Source organism: Erinaceus europaeus, chromosome 7 (genome assembly GCF_950295315.1).
Source record: "Erinaceus europaeus chromosome 7, mEriEur2.1, whole genome shotgun sequence".
Lineage (NCBI taxonomy): Eukaryota > Metazoa > Chordata > Mammalia > Eulipotyphla > Erinaceidae > Erinaceus > Erinaceus europaeus.
The window spans coordinates 87,985,853-88,012,819 of NC_080168.1; positions in this window are offsets into that span (position 1 = coordinate 87,985,853).

Below are 26,967 nucleotides of genomic sequence, written 5' to 3' on the forward strand. Positions count from 1 at the left end.
AACCATAATAGCTGAGAACTTCTCTAGTCTACACAACATAAAAGACATAAAGGTTCAAGAAGCCCAGAGGGTCCCAAACAGAATTAACCCAGACTTAAAGATACCAAGACACATCATATTTAGAATGGAAAGGAATAAGGATAAAGAAAGGATCCTGAAGGCTGCAAGAGAAAAACAGAGTCACCTACAGAGGAAAACCCATAAGATTAGCAGCAGATTTCTCCACACAAACACCACAGCCCAGAAGAGAATGGCAAGATATCTATCAAGTGCTCAATGAGAAAGGTTTTCAACCAAGATGACTGTATCCTGCTAGACTTTCATTCAGAATAGATGGAGGCATAAAAACCTTCTCAAGTAACAGTTGAAAGAATCAGCTATTATAAAGCCTGCCCTGAAAGAAGTTCTGAAAGGTCTCCTATAAACAGTCAGACCACCATAAATATGCCATATATCAGAACATTCTAAAAATATACAATAATGGTCATTAAAATATAATCAATCTTTGATATTAATAAATGTCAATGGCCTGAATTCACCTATTAAAAGGATCAGAGAAGGAAGATGGATCAGAAAACACAACCCAACAATATGCTATCTACAGGAAACTCACCTAACTCAACAAGACAAATACAGACTCAAAGTGAAAGGATGGAAAACTGTCATACAAGCCAATGGCCCACAAAAAAAGGGGCAGGAACAGCTATTCTCATATCTGACATGATAGACTTTAAAATAAATAAAATTTTAAAAGATAAGGATGGACAGTACTTAATGCTCAGAGGATCAGTGAATCAAGAGGACGTAACAATTATTAACATCCATGCACCCAATGAGAAGCCATCTAAATACATCAAACATCTACTGAAAGAGCTACAGCAATATATTAACAGCAACACAGTCATCATAGTAGGGGACCTCAACATCCCACTCTCTCAACATCCCACTCTCTCAACTTGACAGATCATCCAGGCAGAAAATCAATAAAGACATGAGGGAGCTAAATGAGAAGATAAACTATAACTATTGGACATTTTCAGAGTCATTCATCCCAAGAAACTGGAATACACTTTTTACTCAAGTCCACATGGGTCATTCTCAAGGATATGTTAGGCCACAAAGACAGCATCAGCAAATTCAAGAGCATTGAAATCACCCCAAGCATCTTCTCAGACTACAGTGGAATTAAACTAACACTTAACAATGAACAAAAGATTAGTAATAGTCTCAAAATGTGGAAGCTCAACAGTACACTACTTAACAACAACTGGATCAAAGAAGAAATAAAGAAAAAAAATGTTTCAAAGAGTTCAATGAAAATGAAGACACAAGCTATCAAAATATTTGGGACACATAGTATTGGCACCAAGTCCCTGCGATAACCCTGGAGGGCAAAAAAAAAAAAAAAAGAAGAAGACAGAGAGAGGTATACTGGCAAAAAATATTTATCAACTATAGAACAATTACTGTCTCTATAATTACCTTTATTATAATCATGAAACAAATAAATGCAGTAAAAGTCAAGGTTAGCTTAGACCCCACTAAAATCGTAGGTGTATGTCCTCCCTAATTTGAGGCCTCCCTAATTTTAACCCCATAAACCTAATACTGGTTTGGTTACAACAAATGATGTTCAACACTTAAACAACTGGGAAAAAGCCTAAGCCTGTCAGGTAAAGAAGAGACTACAAAATCTGGAAAAGGGCAAGAGAATGGCTCACTTAATTATGGCCTTCATGGTCAAACCATCACCTAAGCCCCTAGTCAGGAAATACTTGGATTTCCACATTAGATTGAATGGGCCTAGACTTCTATTAGCTCCCTCTCTCCACCATTACTGGTCACTTCCATCAGGAATGCAATTATAAGCCCTCTTGTGGGCATCTTCAGGAACATACCCTCACTATGAACTAGCAATGGTAAGGACTGCCCCACTCTCTGATGGGAGGCTGGGTCAGCTTACTCTGCCTGTTGAGAAAGACTGCTCCTGAAATAAGTACAGAATTTCCAAGCTGTAACCATGGACTGCAAACATACACTGACAGGGACTTGGGGTTATACAGGCTCCTTTACTAACTATGAATAGATATGGGCCCTAGATCCGATCAATGTGGTCAATAGTTAATTGTATTTGTATGTTTTCTTCAAGTTTGGGAGCTACTTTCTGCCCTGATGTAGCTTTCTAGTCCTATTATCAAATCTGACACCATCTTCCCAGACAAAATTTTTAGTCCACCTGCAGGTTGGATATCAAGCTACAGTAAAAATTACCAGTCATGGCCCCCAAGGAACATACCTAAAATAGACTTTCTAGCTTCTATCCACCCTAAAATCCCTGTTCTCATCCTACTTTATGGTTCCTGTTCATTAAACATTTTGTCCTGCTTTATATCTTACAGCATTTCCACCACAGAGTACAGATGCTACTACTATGTCATTACATTCCAGGCAGATGACTTCACCAATGTGTCTTGGAACCTAACCTCTCCAGAGACCTAACCCTCTAGGGAAAGACAGAAATAGGCTGGGGCATGGATCGACCTGCCAATGCCCACATCCAGAGGAGAAGCAATTACAGAAGCCAGACCTTTCACCTTCTGCACCCCATAAAGAATTTTGGTCCAGAGGGCCAAGTGGTAGCACACCAGATTAAGTGCACATAGTGCAAAGTGCAAGGACCCAAGCAAGGATCCTGGGTTGAGACCCCAGCTCCCCACCCGCAGGGGGGCGGGTCACTTCACAAGCTGTGAAGCAGGTCTGCAGGTGTCTATCTTTCTTGCCCCCTCTCCATTATCCCCTCCCAATTTATCTCTGTCCTATCCATTTAAAAATGGAAAAAATGACCCCCAGGAGTAGTGGATTCATAGTGCCAGCACCAAGTTCCATCAATAACCTTGGAGGAAAAAAAAATTGATCCAGGAGCCAAGTGGCAGTGCACTTAGTTGAGAACACATGTTAGAATGAGCAAGGAGCAAGGACCCGGGTTCAAGGCTCAGATCTCAAGCAGGGGGAAAGGCCTTGAGAGTGGTGAAGCAGTACTGCAGGAGTCTCTCTTTCTCTCTTCCTCCCTCTTCCCTCTCAATTTCTGGCTGTCCCTATCCAATAAATAAAGATTAAATAAATAAACAGATTTTGTCCATACTCCCAAAGGGGTAAATGTTAGGGGAAGATGGTCAGAGAGGGTTCTGAACTCTAATTCCATCAGGACCTGGAAGAGAGAAGAGGAAAATAAAGGAGGGGGAGGACAGTTAGTAGTAGTAGGTGTGACTTAGAAAGGAAGAGAAGGCAGAACCATAGAAACAACGGTAAAATATTTATAAATACAGATAGTTACAGAAATAATAGTCTGTCCATATCTGTGACCTTGTAAGAAACACTGCAGTTTCCAATGGGGAGAATGGGGACACAGAACTCTGGTGGTGGGAAGGTGTGGAATCATACCCCTGTTGTCTTATAATATTTTTAAATCACTAACAAAAAATTTTTATTTATGTTGAATCAACTTAATATTTTTAAATACAAAATAATTCAAAATGGAAGTTCTACAAATATTTTTAAATTATTTTGATAGAGACAGAAGATGGAAGAGGGGTTGAGAGAGAAAGAGAGATAATTTCACCACTTATGAAGCTTCCTATCTGCAGGTGGGGAGGGGCTTGAGCCTGTATCCTTATGCACTGTAACATGTGTGCTTTACCAGATGCACCAACACCCAGCCCCTAAAAATATCTTTTCAACACACACACAAAAAAAATGTTTATTAAAAAAGCGCCTCCAACAGGTAAGAAAGAATATTTTAGTTTCTTTTCTCTTCTTTCTTTCTCTCTTTCTTTCTTTTTTTCTTTTTTAAACCAGAGTACCGCTCAACTCTGGCTTATGGTGGTGCTAGAGACTGAACCTAGAACTTTGCAGCTTCAGGCAAGAGAGTTTCTTTTCATAACCATTATGCTATTTTCCCCCACCCATATTTTAGTTTCTGAATAGTTAATGCATTCATGGTAGGATACTGATAATTATTAGAATGAGGTAATACTCAGCATCTATTCTTTTTTCTTTTTTTTTTTTTTTTTGCCTCCAGTAGGGTTATCACTGGAGCTTGGTGCAGGCACTATGAATCCACTACTGGCAGTCACTTTTTCGTTTTTTTCCTTCTATTTTTCTTTATCTTTTTTTAGTTGACAAGATAGAGAGAAATTGAGAAGGGAAGGGGCAATAGAGAGGGAGGAAGAGAGACACTTGCTGACCTGCTTCCCATTTGAGAAGCAACCCAGATCCCTACTGCAGGTGGGGATCAAAGTGGATGTGGAAGCTCAAACCCAGGTCCTTGAGCATGGTGATATGTATGCTTAACTGAGCGCACCACTACCCAGCCCCCATCAGCTCTATTTCTAGATCTCATGTTACAAGCATAAGTGCAAACCAAAATGACCCCAAAGAGATGAATGAATAAACAAGTTATGGGATTTGTACTGGACAGAATACTACTGCAATGTTTAAAAGGATGCTGGGTTTGATACCATTTCAAATAAAGCAAGTAAAAGACCCAAAAATACACCATAAAGACCTAATCAAATAGTTTCTACTTAGACCTAAATGCCTTCCTCACCCACCTCCTATGTCCCTCACTCATTCCAGAGCTAACCTTGTCAGACAAAGTAAGGACTACAAAAGCTGAATAAGGGCAAGAGACTGGCATACTTTAATGACAACTCTTTGTTCACTACCAGGCCACCCCATCACCTGGGGCCCTAGTCAGGGATTCCTGGAATTTCCACACAGACATGATGGACCTAGATCCCTCTCACCACTGTCACTGGTCATCTCCATCAGGAACAACATAATCGACCCCTTTGTGGGCCCCATAGGACCTTGTCCTCAATGTGGATCAATAATTGTTCCATTCTCTGAAGGGAGGTTAGATAACATACTCTACCTACCACCTGAGGAAAATGGGTCCTGAAATTAGTGCAGCCTAGAATGTTCCTAGCCATGACCAGAGAATGCGAGCTCAGACCTGCAGGAATGCAGAGGTTACATAGGCTACTGTGCTGAACATGGAGCCCAAATCAAATCAGTGGGGTTTACAGTTAACAATATTTATATACTTTCCCCATATTGGGGAGCTACTCTCTTCCCTGATCCAGCTTTCTAGCTCTTTATCCAGCCATGACATCATCTCCCCAGACAATAACTTGGGTCCACCTACATATCAGAGGTCAGGCTCAGGAAAAAACCAGTATAGTCATGGGCCCTTTGGAATATAACTAAAATAGGCCTACTAGCTATCTTTAAAACAGAGGCTCCAAAACTTCATCTGCAATATTCCAGCCCTTAGGTTCATGATTAATCAACAATTTGTTTGGCTTTATATGTTAACTCTTCTTTCAGCCACCAGGTTCCAGAGGCTACCATGATGCCAACCAGACCTCCCTCGGCAGACAACCCCACCAATGTCCTGGAACCCTGCTTCCCCAGAGACCCACCCTACTAAGGAAAGAGAGAAGCAGGCTGGGAGTATGGATTGACCTATCAATGCCTGCTGGGACTCTGGGGAAGCACATGGTGTGGTGATTTGCCCGTTCATGAATAAAGATATATAGCTTCCCAGCCCAGCTGTGTGTCCCTGAGTCTGTCTCTGTCTACTACCTCGACGCTAGCCCGGCCTGCTGGAGCCTCCGAACATTAACAACAAATGGCGCCCACGTGGACCTGACCTGCGCATCTCTCAGATAAGTGAAGACAATTTGGCTACCTATGTACTATGGTCTTTCTTCTGCTTGTGAAGAGATCTCCAAAGGCCTCTGCCCTTTCTTCACGAGACTGTTTCGCTGTTTCTGGAACATTTATCTCTGGACCACTCTGTGGTTTCCGCCCAACGCCAGCCCGCAGGAGCCGGCTTTCCACCTCGTGGCGCGGGGCATTGGGCGTGGGCTCCCTCCACGCTGCTCGGCCGCTGGGAGCAGGGCAGCAGACATGGCAGGGCCATGGGGCAGGGCCGCGGCAGCCTATCCTGGCTGCCATCCCGGGGCACCTCGGCCCGCGCCTTCTGCACGGCTGGCCCGCCGGCCCTCGTGCTATGAAGTCTGGACAGATCCCGGACCCCCCCTCACCCCCCCGGAGACCGTGGGCTCCCTGCCAAAACTGGGCCCCTTGGCCAAGATCTCCAGCTTGGGTCTGAAGGCAGACAAGCTAGAACACGCAGAGATTCATCCAGAGATCACAACCTACAATTCCTAGAAGTGGAGCTGCGTGGGAAGCCACCTCCAGATGGTGACCCCTCCCCCCAACAACTAAGACAGTACAGATCTAAATTCGTGTTTAAAATGACATGTCTTCGCAACAAAGGTTTCTCTCTTTATGTATTAAAGACCATGTTTACATGTGTGTTTAAAGTTTGGTGACATTAACTTTAAGGTTAAAAATATAACTTTAAGGCTATATTCTAACCAGACAGAGTTAAAGGAAAAAGGTTTTCAACGTAATTCTCATAAAGATAAAATTAACTTACATTTAAAGTCTGAGGTAAAAATTAGTTTAAATATCAATATATTTTAACCAAGTTGGTCTAAACAAAACCTGCACACACCTAGGGTGTGTCTCCATCTTGAATGGGTGTAACAAAAGGTTAAATAGACTTGTTGATATGTAAAACTCTCGATTACCTTCTCTATTAGAAATGGTAGATTACACAATGGCTATGCTAATGATTCTTATGCCTGAGGTTTTCTTTCCTAGATTCTTATGTCTACCTTTTCACATTCTATTGTTTAAACTTTAAAAAACCTTAAAATAATTCTAAAAAAGACTTCTAATTGTAATAGTTATCAATTGTGATAAACTTCTAACCTGCTACAAGTTTGTTTCATAGTAAGTAAATTGCAGCTGTCAAGTTCTCTACAGAAAAAGCAGAATTCCGATGGCTGACATTCCCCATCGAGACAGATGTACAACAATTCACCCCCTGACAATTCTTCGGTGGACATCTGCTTTGGACTTCTATCGGACTCACTGGTACACCTCGGATACTTTGCACAAAACTAGCAGCTTCCTTTATGCTGCTGGGTTTCTCAAAGACTGACTGCAGCCACGCCTTGGGACTCTAGGCCTCACCGTTCCTCCCATGCTAGAAAATGCCCGTCGAGGCAAGTACGCCCCCAAGAGGCAGGAAATGTTTTTTTTAAGCTGATAAAGTTTTGCCCAGAGACAAAAAATGGCCCCTTCAGGCCTTCCCTTGGCAGCACAGTGGTTCTTGTTACTCGCTTACATGTTTCTCCATGTTTGTGCCAGTTCCTTTTTTGAAAATGTCTGTACGATATAGGTTTCTGTTCACCCCACACCCCTGATACTGTGGTCATTTAGTTAAAAAGAAAAGGGGGAATATGTTGGTATTCTTGGTTGTTGGTTTGGCCCCCTTCCCCCTAACTCTGAGAGAAATGGTTTGGTCCTTGCTAGTTTCGCACCCCTCTTTCTCCCCGCCCCATATGCTAAGGACGTGCAGAGTCCCAGCAGCAGTGGCAGAGAGAGAATGATAGGGAAGCACATGGGGTGTTGATTTGCCTGTTCGTGAATAAAGATTAAACTGCAGCTTCTCAGCCCAGCCGTGTGTCCCCGAGTCTCTGTCTCTGTCTTCCACTGTGATGCTAGCCCGGCCTGCTGGAGCCCCCGAAACATTAATGTTCAGTGGGGAAGCAATGGATTGACCTTCCCGTGGTGCATCCCGTGAGTACCCATTCATTGGGGAAACTGACCATCCTTCCTAGCCAATTGAATCCACATGGATCCCAGTCACTTTCAAAGCCAGCAACAAGCAGCTCCTGACAGCTTTCAAGCTGTTGGTCCTGCTCTTTGAGTCCTCCAACTTAATGTTGAGGGGCTGTCCTTTCCCAAGCGTGTTCTTATTGGTCAATTGGCGATACAGCATCAGGCAGATGTTATTTGTCTACAAGAAACACATATAGCAGTCGATGAAGCTGCTCAATTCACCATCAGTGGATTCGATTTAATATGCTATAATCTCCATCCTAAACACGGCCAAGCCATCTATGCTAAATCGTGTCTTGCAGACGTTTACCATACAGCCTCTTCGACCTTCTACGACTCCATTACTATTGGAACTATTCAGCTCGTCAACGTATATAAGCCTCCCAGTGCCTCATGGGATAATGAGGTCCTGCCTAGCCCGAATCACCCAGCCGTTTACTCTGGAGACTTTAATAGTCATCACCAAGACTGGGGATATTCCTCCACTTGTGCTGACGGCTCTATCTTAGCCGACTGGGCTTCAGCGAATGACCTCTCCCTATTATACGATCCCAAACAGCCAGGCTCTTTTCATAGTGCTAGATGGAATAAAGACTCGTCACCCGACCTGTGCTGGATTAGCACAGTCAACGGCCAAGCCTTTCCCGCTACGAGACACGTTCTCAAGATCTTCCCGTACAGTCATCACCGCTCAGCTATCATCCACATTGGTCTCCAGCTCCCACTGATTCTGTGCTCAGAGAAACTAAGATGGAACTTTCGGAAAGCAAACTGGTGTCTGTTTAGTGATCTTACCAACAAATCTATTCCTGCAATTCCAATTAACTCTATCCCCTCCGAAGATTCCTACAGGCACTTCCGCCAAGCCATCTTCAAAGCAGCTTCCCAAGCTATTCCTCGTGGGAGACATGCTAACTATACGCCTTGTCTTGATGCCAAATGCAAGCAACTACTAAAGAACTATGATGAGTTGGGTGACCCAGATGTGGCTGACCATCTCATTGCCTCCCTGGATGCAGCACGCCAAAGCGCTGGCAACAAGTCACAGAAAGTCTGAACTTCACCCACTCAAGTAGGAAGGCCTGGAAGCTTCTTCATAGTCTGAGTGCCAATAGCCAACCCTCTCCCATCTCCCATCCTCCCGTATCTCCAAATTCAGTGGCCAGTCACCTCACTCAAGTTGGATGTGCTAAGATCGACCCAGTCTGGAAAAGAGAAATTTCCCATGAGTGGTCATCCCACTTCCGTTTATCTTGTCCATCTCCAAAACTCTCTCCCTTTACACTGTCTGAACTAGAAGACACTTTGAAGAGGGTTAAACCAGGAACAGCTGCTGGCTATGATAACATCACCCCAGAACTCATTCTTAACTTGGGCCCCACGGCAAAGAAGTGGCTCACTACATTCCTGTTCCACATCTTGGAATCCAAATCTATGCCCAAAATTTGGCGTTGTGCGAATAGCAGTTTTGAAACCAAAGAAAGACCCAACACTGGCTGCCAGCTATAGACCAATTTCTCTCCTCTCTATGTGTTACAAACTCCTTGAGAGGCTGCTTCTGTCACGAATTTCTCCTCTTACAGAGAAATTCCTATCACCCGCCCAAGCTGGTTTCTGCCCAGGAAGATCTACCTGCGAACAAGTCCTGGCCCTCTCAGCTTACATTGAAAATGGATTCCAGAAGAATTTAAAGACGGGTACTGTCTTTGTTGATCTCACAGCAGCCTATGACACGGTCTGGCACCATAGTCTCCTAGTCAAGATCTCAAGATGCCTGCCTCCATGGGTGGCCAACACTATATCGTTTCTTCTCCAAAACAGAAGATTCCGGGTGCATCTGGGTGACAAGTCTAGCAGATGGAGACTTGTCTCAAGTGGCCTCCCCCAGGGCTCTGTTCTGGCTCCTACGCTATTTAATATTTACATCAATGACCTCCCAGAAACTTCTTCAAGGAAGTTCATCTATGCCGATGACATCTGCTGTGCAACTCAGGCATCCAAGTTTGACATCCTCGAGGAAACACTCACGAAAGACATATCTCTGATATCTGATTACTGTAAAAAATGGCGACTAATCCCTAGCACTGCAAAAACGGTATCACCTGTTTTCCATCTACACCATGCCTCGGCCTCATGTGAGCTTAATGTGCAGCTTGGCGATACGAGAATCCGGAATGAAGCCCAGCCAGTCTATCTTGGCGTTACTCTCGATCGCACCCTGTCATTTCACGATCATCTCATAAAAACTGCAGCAAAGGTGGGCATGAGGAATAACATCATTGCAAGACTGGCCAGCTCCTCATGGGGCGTGAGCGCTTCCACACTACGATTATCATCTCTGGCATTATGCTAATCCACTGCAGAATACTGTGCCCCAGTATGGTTCCGTAGCCCCCATGTCCACTTGGTCGATTCCAAATTATATCCCTCCATGAGGATAATTTCTGGAACCATCCGTTCCACCCCGGTTCCATGGCTGCCAGTTCTTAGCAACATCGCCCCGCCAGATATTCGTCGGGATGTGGCATCATCTAAGTTCATTTCCCACGTCTACGCTCAACTGGACCTGCCAATATACGCGGATATCTTTGCCCACCCTGTCCAACGCTTGACGTCTCGTCATCCAATCTGGTCTCCTACGCCTACACTGAACTTCTCTGTTCCAGACTCTTGGAAACAGAGTTGGCAGTCAGCTGAGGTAAAGAACAAACACCTCATCACAGACCCCTGCAAGCGTCAACCTGGCTTTGACCTGGCACGTTATGATTGGGCCCTCCTCTATAGCTATTGAAAAGGCCATGGCCGGTGCGCCACTATGTTCCATCGCTGGGGAGCCAGAGACGACCCGAACTGCCCCTGTGGCTACAGACAGACTATGACCCACATAGTCAACAACTGCCTCCTCTCCAGATTCAAAGGAGGTCTCAAAACTTTACATCAGGCTCAACCTGACGCTGTTGACTGGCTACGGAAGAAGGGCAAATGCTAGAAGAAGAAGTGGGGAAGCAATTACAGTAACCAGACCTTTCAGCTTCTGCACCCCATAATGACCCTGGGTCCATATTCCCAGAGGGATAAAGAATAGGAAAACTATCAGGGGAGGGGATGGAATATAGAATTCTGAGGTGGGAACTGAGTGGAAATGTACCCCTCTTATCCTATGGTCTTGTCAATATTTCCATTTTATAAATAAAAATTATTTTAAAAAACAAAGAAATAGGTAAATCAAATAAAATTTAAAAAGAATGCCAAAAGTCATTAAAGAATTTTAATGCTAAAAAAAAAGTTAACACTTCACTGGAAAAAGTAATCAGGAAAAGAAAAAAAAAACATAGACATCCTTTTTAAAGAAAGTAGAGGTTTATACATAGTTGTTACTGAAATTAGTTATGAGATTATAATAATCTTTAAAATATAGTGCTAGCCTGAAAACAAGTAAGTAAGCCAACATACTTTTTAAAAACATTTTCAAAGATACCCAGGAAAGTGGCAGAGACATTTGCCATTTACTGAATGGCTATAGTTTCCCTACAATTCTCAAGCATCCTGAAGTTTGATGAAGCCGTCTGACTAGTTCTAACCAATGAACAGGAAGTGATGGGGGTTAAAGCAAACAGGAAGAGTGAAATTCACTGTTCTTATTTTCTACTCTGCCATCAGGAGTACACATACAAAGTTAAAGGGCAACATCAAAAAATGGGACAGCCTGAATCAATCAACCATTATATGGAAGATGAAAGGTAAACTTGCCCTCTACAGTTTTTTTTTAATCTTACTGAACATTAGATATGCTAGAAATAAATTTTCATTGCATATGCACATTAAGATTTAGAAGTTGATTTGTTTTCAGAGAGCACATAATCTCTCCTGTTGAATAAAATGAATAAAAAATAATATTAGTGTCTTATATTTTTTTTGCCTCCAGGGTTATCGCTGGGGCTTGGTGCCAACACCACAAATCCACTGCTCCTGGAAGCCTTTTTTTTTCCATTTTATTGGATAGGACAGAGAGAAATTGAGAGGGGAGGGGAAGATAGCAAGGGGGAGAAAGATAAGACACCTGCAGACCTGCTTCAAGGCATGTGAAGCAAACCCCCCTGCAGGTGGGGGGCCAGGGGCTCAAACCTTGTGCTGGTCCTTGTGTTTTTTTTTGGTTTTTTTATATTTATTTTATTTTATTTATTCCCTTTTGTTGCCCTTGCTGTTTTTTTTTATTGTTGTAGTTATTATTGTTGTTGTCGTTATTGGATAGGGCAGAGAGAAATGGAGAGAGGAGGGGAAGACAGAGAGGAGGAGAGAAAGATAGACACCTGCAGACCTGCTTCACCGCCTGTGAAGCGATTCCCCTGCAGGTGGGGAGCCGGGGCTCGAACCGGGATCCTTATGCCGGTCCTTGTGCTTTGCGCCACCTGCGCTTAACCCACTGCGCTACAGCCCGACTCCCGGTCCTTGTGTTTTTTACTATGTGCGCTTAACCTGGTGTGCCACTGCCCGGCCCCCTAATTTTAAAATCTTAGTTGAGTATTATTAAGCAGTCAAGAAGTCAATTATGAGCAGTACCGGAAATCGGGGAAAATCTTTTCAGTTAGCCCAATATGGGGACGGGGGATGAACCTCCTGGGCTCAGAAACATAAGACATTTTTGCTTGTGAAACTGAGTTTTATGGTTGGGTCTGTTCGTCATGCCCTGAGTCCCATGAAAACAAGGCAGAATGATTCAGGCAAATACTACATACACAGTGAGTTAAAGTCACAGCTATGAAATCCTCAATTTGGATAAAACAAATAGTTTGTAATGGACTTTAAATAAAGCTGCCTGATCTTTGCTGCGTACATTTGTTATCGGAGAGGAAGACAGTATCTTTCAAAAGGATTTTCTATACAAATACTCTTGAAAATGTAGTGTAGGGTAAAGGGGCAGGCAGTGCTCACAAGATGTGAAGACATAGGAGAGGCTCATTAAGAACTATCTTCCATGGTCCGGGAGGTGGCACAATGATAAAGCTTTGGACTCTCAAGAATGAGGTCCCGAGTTTGATCCCTGGCAGCACATATGCCAGAGTGATGTCTGGTTCTTTCTCTCTCCTCTTATCTTTCTCATAAATAAATAATATCTTTAAAAAAAAAAAAAGCACTATCTCCCAATAGGTATAAAAGTAAGTAACCAGTTCAATAAGTCTAACATACCTACTTTGAATGGATGCAAAATAAACTCCTCAGCAATATTCCCAATTTACTTACAGGGAAAACATGAAGTTCCTCTCTGAATAAATGCTTTGGTTACTTCTATTTCAATCATTTCCTGAACTAATTAAATTATGAGAGAAGAGTAGAATTTAATTCATATTAAAATTTTATCATTACCCAAATGTCATATTGATAGATTTTATTAACCCAAATCTTTTTTAAATAGTTTTTTTATTTAATTTATTTATTATTGGATAGACACTAGGAGAAATTGAGAGGGGAGAGGAAGATAAGAGAGGGAGAGAAACAGAGAGACACCTGTAGCTCTACTTTATAACCTGTGAAGCTTTCCCCCTGTAAGTGGGGACCAGGGACTTGAACCTGGGTCCTTGCGTACTGTAGTGTGTGCACTTAACCAGGTGTGCCATCACCTAGCCCCTTAACCCTAATCTATATTCATATATTCTCATATTTCATAGATATGTCAACAGTTTTGGCAAAATTCTATATGCAGTAATTCCTACTTTCCCTAGAGTATGATTTCTTTCCATTTGGCTTAACCTAATAGGGCAGAGGTTTTTTTCTCTCCATACTCATAAAATTATAAGAAGTGAGAATATGAGCAAACTCAAGCCAATGATAACGTGAGTTACTGAGTCCCTAGCATTAAATGAGAATAGCAGCTGTCAGACTGGAATCAGAAAACACCTAAGCATTCAATAGGAATTTGGCAAGTTCCTCAAAGCACTGCCCCTGGGTAGAACCAGAAGCTGGTTAGATGGACTCAAGTACAATGGAATAAAGTGAGTAATGGTCTATGTAAAAAAAACCAAGTGTATGTGTGATAATGGAAACTCTGAGGATCAGAGAGTTACACGATACTCTGAGTAATTTTGCCAGTGTTTCAGCACATTAAAGGTTTTAAGACTAACTAGAGAATAAAGTCTGAAAGACACCAGGCAGCCTTTAAATGTTACATAATTCTGAGCAGTACTTTTTCTTTATTTCTCCTTTATATGCTATTATAGAAGTATTTTAAAAGGTTAACCTTCTTTATTCCTGTGGAGAGAAAAGTTATCATAGTTGTGTGGAAAACTAACAACAAAACTTAGCGTTTATAGATGACTGAGGCTCTGAAACATCTGTGTTGCTATTGCCCGGCATCTTTTAAAAGTGAAAACCAGAGACCAGGTGGTGGTAAATCTGGGAGAGTGCACACATTACCATACACAAGCTTTCAGTACCCACCTGCAACAAAGAAACTCCATAAGTAGTGAAGCAGTGCTGCCAGTCTACCTATCTGTCTGTCTATCTATCTATATCTATCTATCTATCTATCTATCTATCTCACCTCTCTCTCTCTCAATCTCTCTGTCTCTGTCCTTAATAAATAAAATATTTTTTAAGTAAATAGCAGTGAAAATCAGTTCAAAACATACAGAAGATCCCATAGATAATGAAAGAGGACCAGATGCCTGCACTATGTTTCTAAGCAGGCAGCCATTTGCTTTCTGAAACTTAAATAGTCCAATACAATTTTTTGCTAGAAGTCCTTTACTAAAACGTGTTGAAGGTAGATGAATTTACATATAGATACTAAAAGTTCTAGATCAATTGTTTTCTTCTGCTTTTCCATGAAAAAAGAAAATGGAAATAGAGCATCTTTCTTTAAATGCTTTAAGCTGCTGTTTTATAAAATGATAGAGGGAGTCGGGCAGTAGTGCAGAGAGGGTTAAGGGCGCAAAACGCAAGAACCGGTGTAAGAATGCCGGTTCGAGTCCCCAGCTCCCCACCTGCATGATGGTCGCTTCACAATCAGTGAAGCAGGTCTGCAGGTGTCTGTCTTTCTCTCCCTCTCTGTCTTCCCTTCCTCTCTCCATTTCTCTCTGTCCTTTCTAACAATAACTATAACAATAATAACTACAACAATAAAAAAACAAGGGCAACAAAAGGGGAAATTAATTAAATAAATAAATATGATAGAAAACAAGACTTTCGAAAATTGAATGGAAAAAAGCCTTAAAGATCAAACCTAAACACATGAATGTAGGGGAAAGGGTTCAGATACTGGAACATGTTGGCAGAGGGGAACCTAATAGGGGCCGTATCATTATGTGGAAGACTGGGAAGTGTTATGCATGTACAAACTATTATATTTTACTACCAACTGTAAAACAGTAATCCTCCAATAAAAAAAAGACATGAATTTATTAGCCCACCTATGTAAGTATACAGTAGAAATTTTAAGGGAAACATAATAATGTCTACAGAAAATTCAAGGAGTTGAAAAACAAAAATGAAAGCCTGCTTAAAGATATGTAGAAAATAAATTGGGGGGGGATTGGTTTACAGTACAGCTGTAGACACACGGGCATAGTTTTCAATCTCACCATGATAGATGTCTATAAACTATTCTCAATATTAAATCAGGTCGTTTTCCATAATCATGTACCAGGACTTCAACCCTCTCCCATCCCCAGTGTCCTTTGCATTGGTTCAATACACCCAGTTAGTCCAGCTTTTACTTTGTGTTTCTCCTTTCTGTTCTTGCTTCTTAAGTTCTGTCCATGAGTGAGATCACTCCATACTCACCCTTCTCTTTATGGCTTATCTCACATGATTATGGCTTATCTTAACATGATTCCTTCAAGCTCTATCCAAGATGAGGTGAAGAGGCTATGTACATGTATGTGTACATGTTTATGTATATACAACAACTCTCTTAGCCACTCATCTATTGTTGGATACCTAGGTTGCTTCCAAGTTTGGGCTTTTACAAATTGTGCTGCTATGAACATAGGTATACACAGAGCTCTCTGGATGGGTTTGTTTGTTTCCTTAAAATATATTCCCGGCGGGGGGGGGGGGGGGGGGAGTCTGGGCAATAGCACAGCGGGTTAAGTACACAAGGCAAAGCACAAGGACCTATGTAAGAATCCCTGTTTGAGCCCCCAGATGCCCACCTGCAGAGGCGTGGCTTCACAAGTGGTGAAGAAGGTCTGCAGGTGTCTGTTTTCCTCTCCTCCTCTCTGTTCTCCACCTTCCTCTCTTGATTTCTCTCTGTCCTATCCAACAACAACAACAATGGCAACATAACAACAAGGGAAACAAAATGGGGAAAATGGCCTTCGGGAGCAGTGGGTTCATAGTGTGGAGATACAGAGAGATACCAGAGCTACACACATAGGCCTACCATGCTACACTGCTCAGGTCTGGCTTATGATGATACTAGGGCTTGAACTTGCAACTTTGGAGCCTCAAGCATGAAAGTCTTTTGCATAACCATTATGCTATCTCCCCAGCCTGGAGTTACTCTTTAGTTACTCCAGATTTCTAGTTCTATTCTCAACTCTGATTGCATCTTCCCAAACAATATTTTGAGCCCACCTCCATATTAACTATCAAGCCCAAGCAAAAATTACTAAAGTCATGGACCCCTAAGAGTATCCCTAAAACAGACTTCCTAGCTTACCGCCCTAAAATCCTTATTCTCATTTTCTCTATTCCTATTCTCTGGTTCCAATTTGTTAAACATTTTGTCCTGCCTCATCACTTATTGCCTTTCTGACACCAAGTTGCAGATGCTGCTATGATTCCATCCTGAACTTCATAGGCAGATGACCTCACAAATGTGTCCTGGAACCTCACTTCTCCAGAACCCAACCCCATTAGGAAAATATAGAAACACGCTGAGGGTATAGATCAACCTGCCAACACCCATGTCCAGCAGAGAATTCTGTAAGTGAAACCCCCTACTTTATGCACCCCAAAAAGAATTTTGGTGTATTAAGCCCAAAGGGGGGAAATGTTATGGACAGATTACTAGAGGGCTCTGAAACCCAGTTCTACTGGGAACCAGAGAGAGAAGAGGAAAAAAGAAAAGACATTTAGAAGTAGTAATAGATGAAGGTGTGACTTAAAATAGAAGACAGGACCATAGAAAAAGTGGATAGACAGACAGACAGACATAGAAATAATAATCGGGGCCAGGTGGTGGCGCACCTGGTTGAGCGCACATGTTACAGTGCCCAAGGACCCAGGTTCAAGCCCCCGGTCCCCACCTGCAGGGGGAAAGCGTCACAAGTGGTGAATCAGGGCTGCAGGTGTCTCTCTGTCTCCCTATCTCCCCCATCCTCTCAATTTCTGGCTGTCTCTATCCAAAAAATAAATATTAAAAAAAAAGAAAAAATAATCAACCCATAACTGTGACCTTGTGAGATCCACTGCAGTTTCCTATAGAGGGAATGGGGACTCCGGACTCTGGTGGTGGAAATGATTTGGAATTATACCCGTTATCTTCTTATTTTTTAAATCAGTAATAAAAAGGGGGAATAAACAAGTAAAAAAAAAAACTTTTCCCATTCCATAAGTATTCTCTCTATTTAAGTGATAATTTCTTTTGCTGTGCAGTAGCTTTTCAGTTTAATATAGTTCCATTGGTTTACTTGGTTTTTGTTTTTCCTTGAAAATGTGAGTCACTAAAGATGCCTTTAGAACTTAGATAGAAAAGAGTTCTGGCAATGTTTTCCTCTAAATATTTGATAGTTTCTGTCTTAGCATCCAAATCTTTGATTCGTTTGGAGTTTACTTTGTGTGTGGTGGGAATGAAATGGTACAATTTCAGTCTTCTGTATGTTTCAACCCAATTTTCCCAATACCATCTCCTTTAAAGTAAGTAGTACTGAAATTAAAAGCAAGAGGACTTGTCCAATGGTAATTTACCAAAATATGTTCAACCAATTCAGTTTCTTTTTTTTAATATTTATTCCCTTTTGTTTTTATTTATTCCCTTTTTTTTAATATTTATTCCCTTTTATTCCCTTATTGTTGAATAAATATTAAATATTTGTTTAATATTTATTCCCTTGTTTTGTTGTAGTTATTGTTGTTGATGTCATCATTGTTGGATAGGACAGAGAGAAATGGAGAGAGGAGGGGAGGACAGAGAAGATGAGAGAAAAACAGACACCTGCAGACCTGCTTCACTGCCTGTGAAGCGACTCCCCTGCAGGTGGGGAGCCTGGGGCTTGAATTGGGATCCTTATGCCAGTCCTTGCACTTAACCCACTGCGCTATTGCCCAACTCCCTACAAGTTCAGTTTCTTCAGATTCTATAGACATGGGAGTCAGGCAGGTGGCGCCAAGCACAAGGGCCGGCGTAAGGATCTTGGTTCAAGCCCCCAGCTCCCCACCTGCAGGGGAGTCACTTCACAGGCAGTGAAGCAGGTAGATCTGTAGGTGTCTATCTTTCTCTCCCCTTCTCTGTCTTACCCTCCTCTCTCCATTTCTCTCTGCCCTATCCAACAACAACAACATCAATAATAAGTACAACAATAAAACAACAAAGACAACAGAAAAGAATTAATATAAAATAAAATAAAAAAGATTCTATAGACACTATTCTTCATGGCTTAAGGAATAATAGAGCAGGAATATCCCCTGTCCCTTTGATCTAGTAATGTGTGTTAGGAATCTACAATAGGAAGATACAGGATGCAGCATTTCTCAAACTTAATTGACATATCGCAAATTGGTATGACCTTACAGTTTTCTAGACAAAGCATCAAGTAGAACACTGTCTTATGAGACTCTGTGGCATAGAATATATATTCCAAGTTCTAGAAAACAATGAGAAGAAAGCAGGTAGAAATGAGAGGGAATAATTGCAAAGTAGAAAAAAGTGTTACCACAATATATTTCATATTGTAGTAATGCCCCCCCCCAAAAAAATGCCTATCCTGAAGCTTTGAATAATGTGACCTTATTGGGGAGGCAAAAACTTTGCAGATATACAAGCTGAAGTTCTCAAGATGAGAGCATCCTGGCCAATCCAACAGCAAGTATACTTATAAGAAAAGTAAGGGAGAGGCTGGTTGGTGGCACATCTAGTTGAACACACATGCTACAATGCCCTAGGACCCCAGTTTGAGCCCCTGGTCCCCCCTGCAGGGGGAAAGCTTTGCAAGTGGTGAAGCAGGCTTGCAGGTGTCTCTCTGTCTCCTTCTAACATCCCCTTCCCTCTCAATTTCTGGCTCTCTCTATTTAATAAATAAATATAATTTTTAAAAATTATATATAAAAAAGAACAGTAAAGGAATATATAAGCTGAAACTTGGACTGGCTGTGGCATATTGCACCAAAGCAAGGGACTCTGGGGAAGGAAGGAGAGGGACAGGATGAAAGAACATTGGGATACTACACACCAATCAAAAGATGAAAAGTTGTGCCTATGTGTTAAAGACTATACTGTAAGCTATTACCCCCCCCATAACAAGATTCTTAAAAAGGGAGGAGGAGGAGGAGGAGAAGGAGAAGAAGAAAGAAACTTTTAGCAACCCTTAAGAAAAAAAAGAAAAGAAAATGGAAAACAGGTAGAGATGGTGGGTATAATAGTGAAGGCAGAGACTAGGGGGATGCTTCCAGGAGTACAGAACCACCAAGAACTGCTGGCAGCTGCCAAAAACCTAGAAGACTCAGGAGTAGATTCTCCCTCAGAACCTCCAGAAGGAAGCAGCCCTGCAGACACCTTGATTCAGGCTTCTTTTGAAAAAAATGAATAAATCCTTATTATTTTTTCATATTTACTTATTTATTTTTTATTATAATGGAGAAAGAGAGAAACAGGGAGAGGAGGAGAGAGAGGGAGAAAGAGACACCTACAACCTGTTCCACTGCCTATGAAGTTTCCTCCATCCCTGCAGGTAAAGACCAAAGGCTCAAACTTAGGTCCTCAAGAATGATAACGTGTATTTGGCATGTTACACTACCACCCAGTCCCCAATTCAGACTTCTGATCTCCAAATCTGTGATCAAATGCTTTCTATTGGTTTAAGTCACTGAGTTTGTAGTAGTTTGTTGCAAAAGGCATAGGAAATTTAAAAAGGAAGAAAGAGATTGAGACAGTTCTGACTAAAGGTAAAAGAAGGTGGAAATTAATTGGAAAGGTCTTTAGAAATTATCAGGATCTCTGGGTACAGAGGGAACAGAGAAAAGGAATAAAGGCTTTTTCTCTTCTCTGGACTCTCACAAGTAATGAATAATACTTAATCACAAATCTTCCTGATATACCTAAAACATCCTTTAATCCTCTTTAATTCCCTTAAATACACTCTGATTAGATAGTCTATAATAAAGTGTGAGGAGAGAAGAAGTCTCTTTCTCTATCTCTCCATTCCTTTTACTATAATTGGCCTTGAAGTCACAAAAGGAAATACCAAGAGCAGGAGTAGGTAGCATAATGGTTATGCAAAAGGAAATATCAGTGATATGAATACTGCCTGGTAACATACAATACTGAGATTAGCTATTTATGGAGACTACTATTAAGTATACTAATATTATAATACTAAGTAGAATAAGTGTAACTATGATGATTTTAAAATTACTTTCAACACACACACACAAAACTTTGTGTACTTAATTTCTTAATTAAAAATAGTAGCATACTCATTATAGTCACATTTCAAACATATTAAAATATAAAGAAGAACCATTTAAATCACTCCTCTTCACAAACTTATCACCTATCTAAATATGAATATTCCTGAATTAAATTCCATATATGTTCTAAAACAGTTCGGGTTCCATTTTTCCATTCTTATTATTCTTTACAAAGACAGAACCAAACAGACACCTCTAACTGAGAGTCAAACATTTCAAATTTGCTCACATAAATGGCAAAAGAATGAAACAGTATTGGGTCTGTAAAATGTGTAATGATCATCAATTTTAACTCTTGAGGCTCTGAGACCACTGGTTCAGTCCCTGGCAACCCCCTAAACCAGAGCTGAGTAGTGCCTAGTCACAAGAAAAAGTTAACATGTTTATTAGTATTATTTCCCTATTCCAAAGTTTAAACATACTACAAAAAAGGAATAAAATAGAGGGAAAGAGGGAGACGGGTGGTAGTGCAGCAGGTTAAGCACATATGGCACAAAGCGCAAGGACTTGCGTAAGGATCCCGGCTCGAGCCCCCAGCTCCTCACCAGCAGGGAAGTCACTTCACAAGCGATGAAGCAGATCTGCAGGTGTCTATCTTTCTCTCCCCCCTCTGCCTTCCCCTCCTCTCTCCATTTCTCTCTGTCCTATCCAACAAGGATGACATCAATAATAATTACAGCAATAAAACAAGAGCAACAAAAGGTAATAAATAAATAAGTAAAGGGAAAGAATGAAAATTACCCATTGCCATTACAAAGTCTTGCATCATGTAAGGACAATATCTGCACAGAAATCATCACTTGGAGATTTCATCACTGTCTGAAAGTTATTTAGACAGGACCAGGAAATTATTGATACATGTATTTTCATAATTTCATTTGAATCATGAAACATTTCAAATAAATATAATAAAAAGACACTCCGCAGATATTTCCATCTAAATTCGTCTAGAAAAAAAAGAACTGACAAAAATGTACAATGTACAGACTAAATTCTCAAGACATAGCTTTACAGAAGTTAATGACTGCCTAGTAGTCAACATTCCACCTCATTATAGTTGGCATAGACTGCAGAAATTCTGGTATTGTTATTTCATTTTTATTATTTTTTATTATCTTTATTTACTTATATGATAGAGACAGCCAGAAATTGAGAGAACGGAGGAGATAGAAAGAGAGAGAGACAGAGAGACACCTGCAGCACTACTTCACCACTCGAGAAGCTTTCCCCATGCAGGTGGGGGGGGGATCAAACCCAGGTCCTTGAATACTGTAACATGTGCGCTCAACCAGGTGCACCACCAGCCCCATCTAGTATTGTTATTTCAGTGATTCATAAATACTATTTAATGATGCTCCTGTTAGAACTTGTGATTAACAATGCAGTTTAAAAGTATTTCTGGGAGTACAGATTTTTTTTTATTTTTACTTTAAATGATGGTATCTGCATAGACAGTTTATGTAACTATTAGAAGCCTAATGTACACACCCACTCATAAAATTACAAAGTCATGATTTAAACAGGAAATCCTGCTGTTAATGTCTCAATCACACACACTTCATGAACAAACCACAAGTTGTCAGGTTGTTCAGATCTTCTGATCCACAGTAACTAAGCCTTCCTGGCCTACATCTCTTTCTCCAGTTTGGCAGGTAGTGAAAACTCATAAATATTTACTGAGTAAATAAATGAAGATGCATTCATTCATTTGTTTCCACTATCTACAAAGCATTGCCTAAGAAACATGACTCAAAATTAATCCCACTGGTAACAAACTCCTCACATATGCAAGTATCATTATCAATTGAGATACTAAAGACATCCAAAGTGAGATAAACAGAATACGATAAAACAGTATATACTTAAGAAGATTAATTAATAAGAGGGAGAATTCATCATTAACACTGCTATAAGCATGAGTCCTGTTCTGGATATAGATTTTCAGTTCTTTCCAGAGACTAAATGGATTTTCAAGGTCACTTGATAAATTAATGTTTAACTGTTTAAAAAACTATGGGGGTAGTCAGGTAGTAGCGCAATGGGTTAAGTGCAGGTGGTGCAAAGCCCCCGGATCCCCACCTGCAGGGGGTTGGCTTCACAGGCAGGTTTGTAGGTGTCTGTTTTTCAGTCCCCCTCTGTCTTCCCCTCCTCTCTCCATTTCTCTGTCCTATCCAACAACGACGACTTCAAAAATAACAACAATAACTACAACAATGAAAAAAAAACAAGGGCAACAAAAGGGAATAAATAAATAAAATATATATATAAAAAACTACTGAACTGTGTGGTCCAGGACATGGCACAGTAGATAAAGTACTGGACTCTCAAGCATGAGGTCCTGAATTCAATTCCCAGTATCACATGTACAAGAGTGATGTCTGATTCTCTCTCTCTCCTCCTACCCTTCTCATTAATAAGTGAATACAATATTTTAAATATATATTTAAAAAGAGAGACTATTTAAAAAACAGCAACAAGGTTGTAGCGCACCCAGTTAAGCACACATGGTACGAAGCTCAAGGATCCATGTAAGGATCCAAGCTTCAGTCCCCACTCCCACCTGCCAGAGGAAGCTTCCCTCTGTCTTCCCTTCCTCTCTTGATTTCTTTCTGTCTTGTTCAACAACAAAAACAGCAATGGCAACAGTAGCAATAACAATAACAACAAGGGCAAAAAAAATGGAGAAAAATGGTTTCCAGGAGCAGTGGATTCATTGTGCAGGCACCAAGCCCCAGCATAACTTTGGTGGCAAAAAAAAAAAAAAAAAAAAAAATGCAAGGAAGAAAGAAGCTACCATACTTTTTCAAAGTGCAATAACATTTTATAGTCCTAGCAATAACACATGAAGATACCAGTTTTTCCATATCCTCACCAACACTTGGTATCATCTGTAAAAGGCAGTAGCCTTGAAATTCCCTTTTTATGCAGTTGTTTGTTAAGTGCTTTTAGTATGAGTTGCTTGTAGTATGAGGTGTAAAATTCCTTGCCCCTTCCCCCTTGAATAAGCAGGACCTAATCAGTTAAGGCCACCCATTGTTCAAAGGACCCTGCCTGAGGACAAGCCTTATCAGGACCTCATCAGTGAAGGCCACCCATTGTTCGAAGGACCCTACATGGGGACAAGCCTTATCAGGACCTTTGAACAGACTTTGTGGTGTGCTGTCTACCGGATGGGTGGTCATAGCCCATGGCAGGAGGATGTGCCTGGTTGAATTCTATTGGTTGTGTGATCTTACTATATTTGAAACTAGCCCGCGCTTTGCTTTGAATGGATCATGCTTTTGCTAAGTTTGAAATGATTGGATCTTGTGTTTGCTATAGCCTGTTATTGGATGTAGGTTGATAAGGTGATGTGCTCCCCCTCCCTGAGTGTAGTCTGAATTCCTATAAATTGTATGGTTTGAGCCCTGTTCGGGGCCGAGCTTGGTAGACTAACACCAGTCACCATCTCGGCCCGGATTGCAATTCGTCAATAAACATCTTTGCTTCCTTACAGTGGATGGTGGTTTGATTTATGCTCGCTAACATCATCCATCCTTTTTTTTATTATAAACACTCTATTGGAGAGGTTGTGGTAACTCATTGTGCCTTAATTTGTATTTTCCTAATGATGGATGATATTGAGAGTACATATGACAATTCATATGTATTTTGGGGTGAAATGCTTATTCAAGTCTTTTAACCAATTTTTATTTGACTTTCATCTTGTTCTTTTTTTTTTCAGATAAAAATGAAGAGAGAAACTGAGAGGATTACTGAGAGGGAGAAGAGACACCTTAACACTGCTCCACCATCCATGGCCCTAGTTCTGTTTATTATAATCCCATCCAGTCCCAGGGTTCAAACCCAGGTCCTCATGCTTAGTAATGCATATACTCTATCAAGTGAGTTATCACACAACTCTGTCTTTTCATTCTTCTACAAAATATTATTTATTTGTATGCAAAGTCTTTATCAAATGTATGATTCAAAAATATTTTCTCAGTCTATGTTTTTTTCTCCATTTTCTCAATGGCATGGTTTAAATCACAAAAGTATATATTTTGATTAAAATCCAATTGATCAATAATTCTTTCCCCTCAGGCTCTATCTCGTATCTAAGAAATATTTACATACTTCAAGTGTACAAATTTGACCCCATGTTTTCTTTTAAAATTTCTGTGTCTTCATAGTCAACATAAATATTTGGGAGTAATACAAGTAAGACACAGGGGCACAGTTCCATGTCTCCCCAAGATGGGTGTCACCACACTCAACCTCCACCAAACTGTCATTCTCCTCCACCAAAGGCTCTGGATCCTTAACCTTCCCTTAGGACTAACCCTTACCACATCCTTGTGTCCTAGGATATGCTACAATAGACAATAGTCCATTGGGTCCTGTATTACCCCCTCATTTTGCTTCTTAAGTTTCCACTATAAGTGAATCACCCAGTACTCATGTTTTTGTTTACCTTTTGAAAACATTCTTTCAAGTCCAAAATGGGTTTTGTTGTTTGCTTTGGTTATTTGTTTTTAGATAGAAGCAGAGAGAAGGTGAAAAGAGATTAGAGCACCAAAGCTTCTTTCAATGTGGTGGGAGCCAGGCTCGAGCATGGGTCACGCACATGCCAAGCAAGCACACTATCCAAGTAAGCTCTTTCACCAGCCATCACATAAGTTTTGTGACAGTGTGCAGAACTCAGACATCACTGAAGTCAGGGCTCTTTACTGCAAACTATTTCATGTTGCTACAGAGGAAACTCAGGCAAATATAATATATTCTTGTCTGTACTAAGGGACTTTCTCTGAGACTCTTCTCCATTCCCATAATCCATAAAGCTTACAATTTTTTATTATTTTATACATCTTGATACAAATATTTATGTCTTCAGATGCATTTTCTCTTGGAAGTGAACTCACTTAATTCAACATAGGGCTTTGCTAGTTAACTTTCTGTATTTAGCACATGAATATTTACTTATATTGTTTTTTTTTAATTCAGTCACTTTCCAGAATACTAAAGAATGTAGTGAAAAATAAAGAAAACACTGCTTATTCAAATTTAAGCCTCATTGTTTGGAAGTATTTAGCCATAAAAAGCATCTCTTTTAGAATTTCTGCAAAATTAACTACATTAATGCTTTCCATATGTTCTTCTGGACTACACACCCAACACAAATGCCACTATTAATAATAATAATAAGGCAGTACTTGTTAAGTGCTTGCATACCCCAGGTATTATTCTAAGTTCTTTTTTTATATTATTCATTTATTTATTCCCTTTTTGTTGCCCTTGTTGTTTTATTGTTGTAGTTATTAATGTTGTCGTCATTGTTGGATAGGACAGAGAGAAATGGAGAGAGGAGGGGAAGGCGGGGGGAGGGGGAGAGAAAGAGAGATATCTGCAGACCTGCTTCACCGCTTGTGAAGTGACTCCCCTGCTGGTGGGGATCCTTATGGTGGTCCTTAAGCTATGCGCCATGTGCGCTTAACCCACTACGCTACTGCCGACTCCCTTATTCTAAGTTCTTTACATATACAATCTTATTTAAGTTCACAATAATGCTACAATCTTGGTATCATTACTACACCATTATACTGACAATTATATTCAGTGAGATGAACTATCTTTCCCAAATGCAGAATCGGAATAAAATCAAGCAGGACTGACTCCATAGTCTTGACACTAACCTACCATTCTGTTCTCATTGCCAAAATAATGGTCAACATTTACAAAACACTTATTATCTAAGTACCATACAGGTATAATCCCTCTAATCCTAGCTATAATTCTAAGAAGTTGTCATATTATAAACCACAATTCATTTCTCTAGGATCTCTTTTATGAGGGAAAGAAAGAACAGCATTACCCTGTCATATAAGGTCCCAAGGACTGAATCTGGGGCCTCAGGAGTAAAAGCAATGTGCTCTGCTCACTCACCCACCTTCCCCAGGTTACAAAATAATCCACATTTAAGAGAGAAGGAGATTGAGAATAGACGAGTTATAATGCATAACCCCTAAGGTCATTTTAGGAATTTTTGCACTGTCTTTTAATAAGTTTTACACAAACCCACTAGCAAAGTTTATGTAAAAAATATCTCTTCTGTAACAAATAAGGATCTATGGACCTCATGGAAAAGGAGCCAGTAGTGAGATTTTCAATTATCACATAATAGGTGGGGCTAGTATTAAGAGCAAAGTATGTGAAATTCAGTAGCCAAGAAGCACCTCATGGTATCTAGGTCTTATCAGTTCAAGGGAAGTTTTCTATTTTTTTTCCCTCTTAACTTTTTGCCAGAGTATTTCACAGCAGGCACAAAGAAGTCTGAACAGAGTTTTAAACTCCTATGTTATCTACTTCACAAAAAAGAAATCTCTCAGCCAAAGAAACTATCACACAAACAAAGAGACCCCTCACAGAATGGGAGAAGATCTTCACATGCCATACATCAGACAAGAGACTAATCACCAAAATATACAAAGAGCTCAACAAACTCAGCACCAAAAAAGCAAATGACCCCATCCAAAAATGGGCAGAGGATATGAACAAGACATTCACCTCAGAGGAGATCCAAAAGGCTAACAAACATATGAA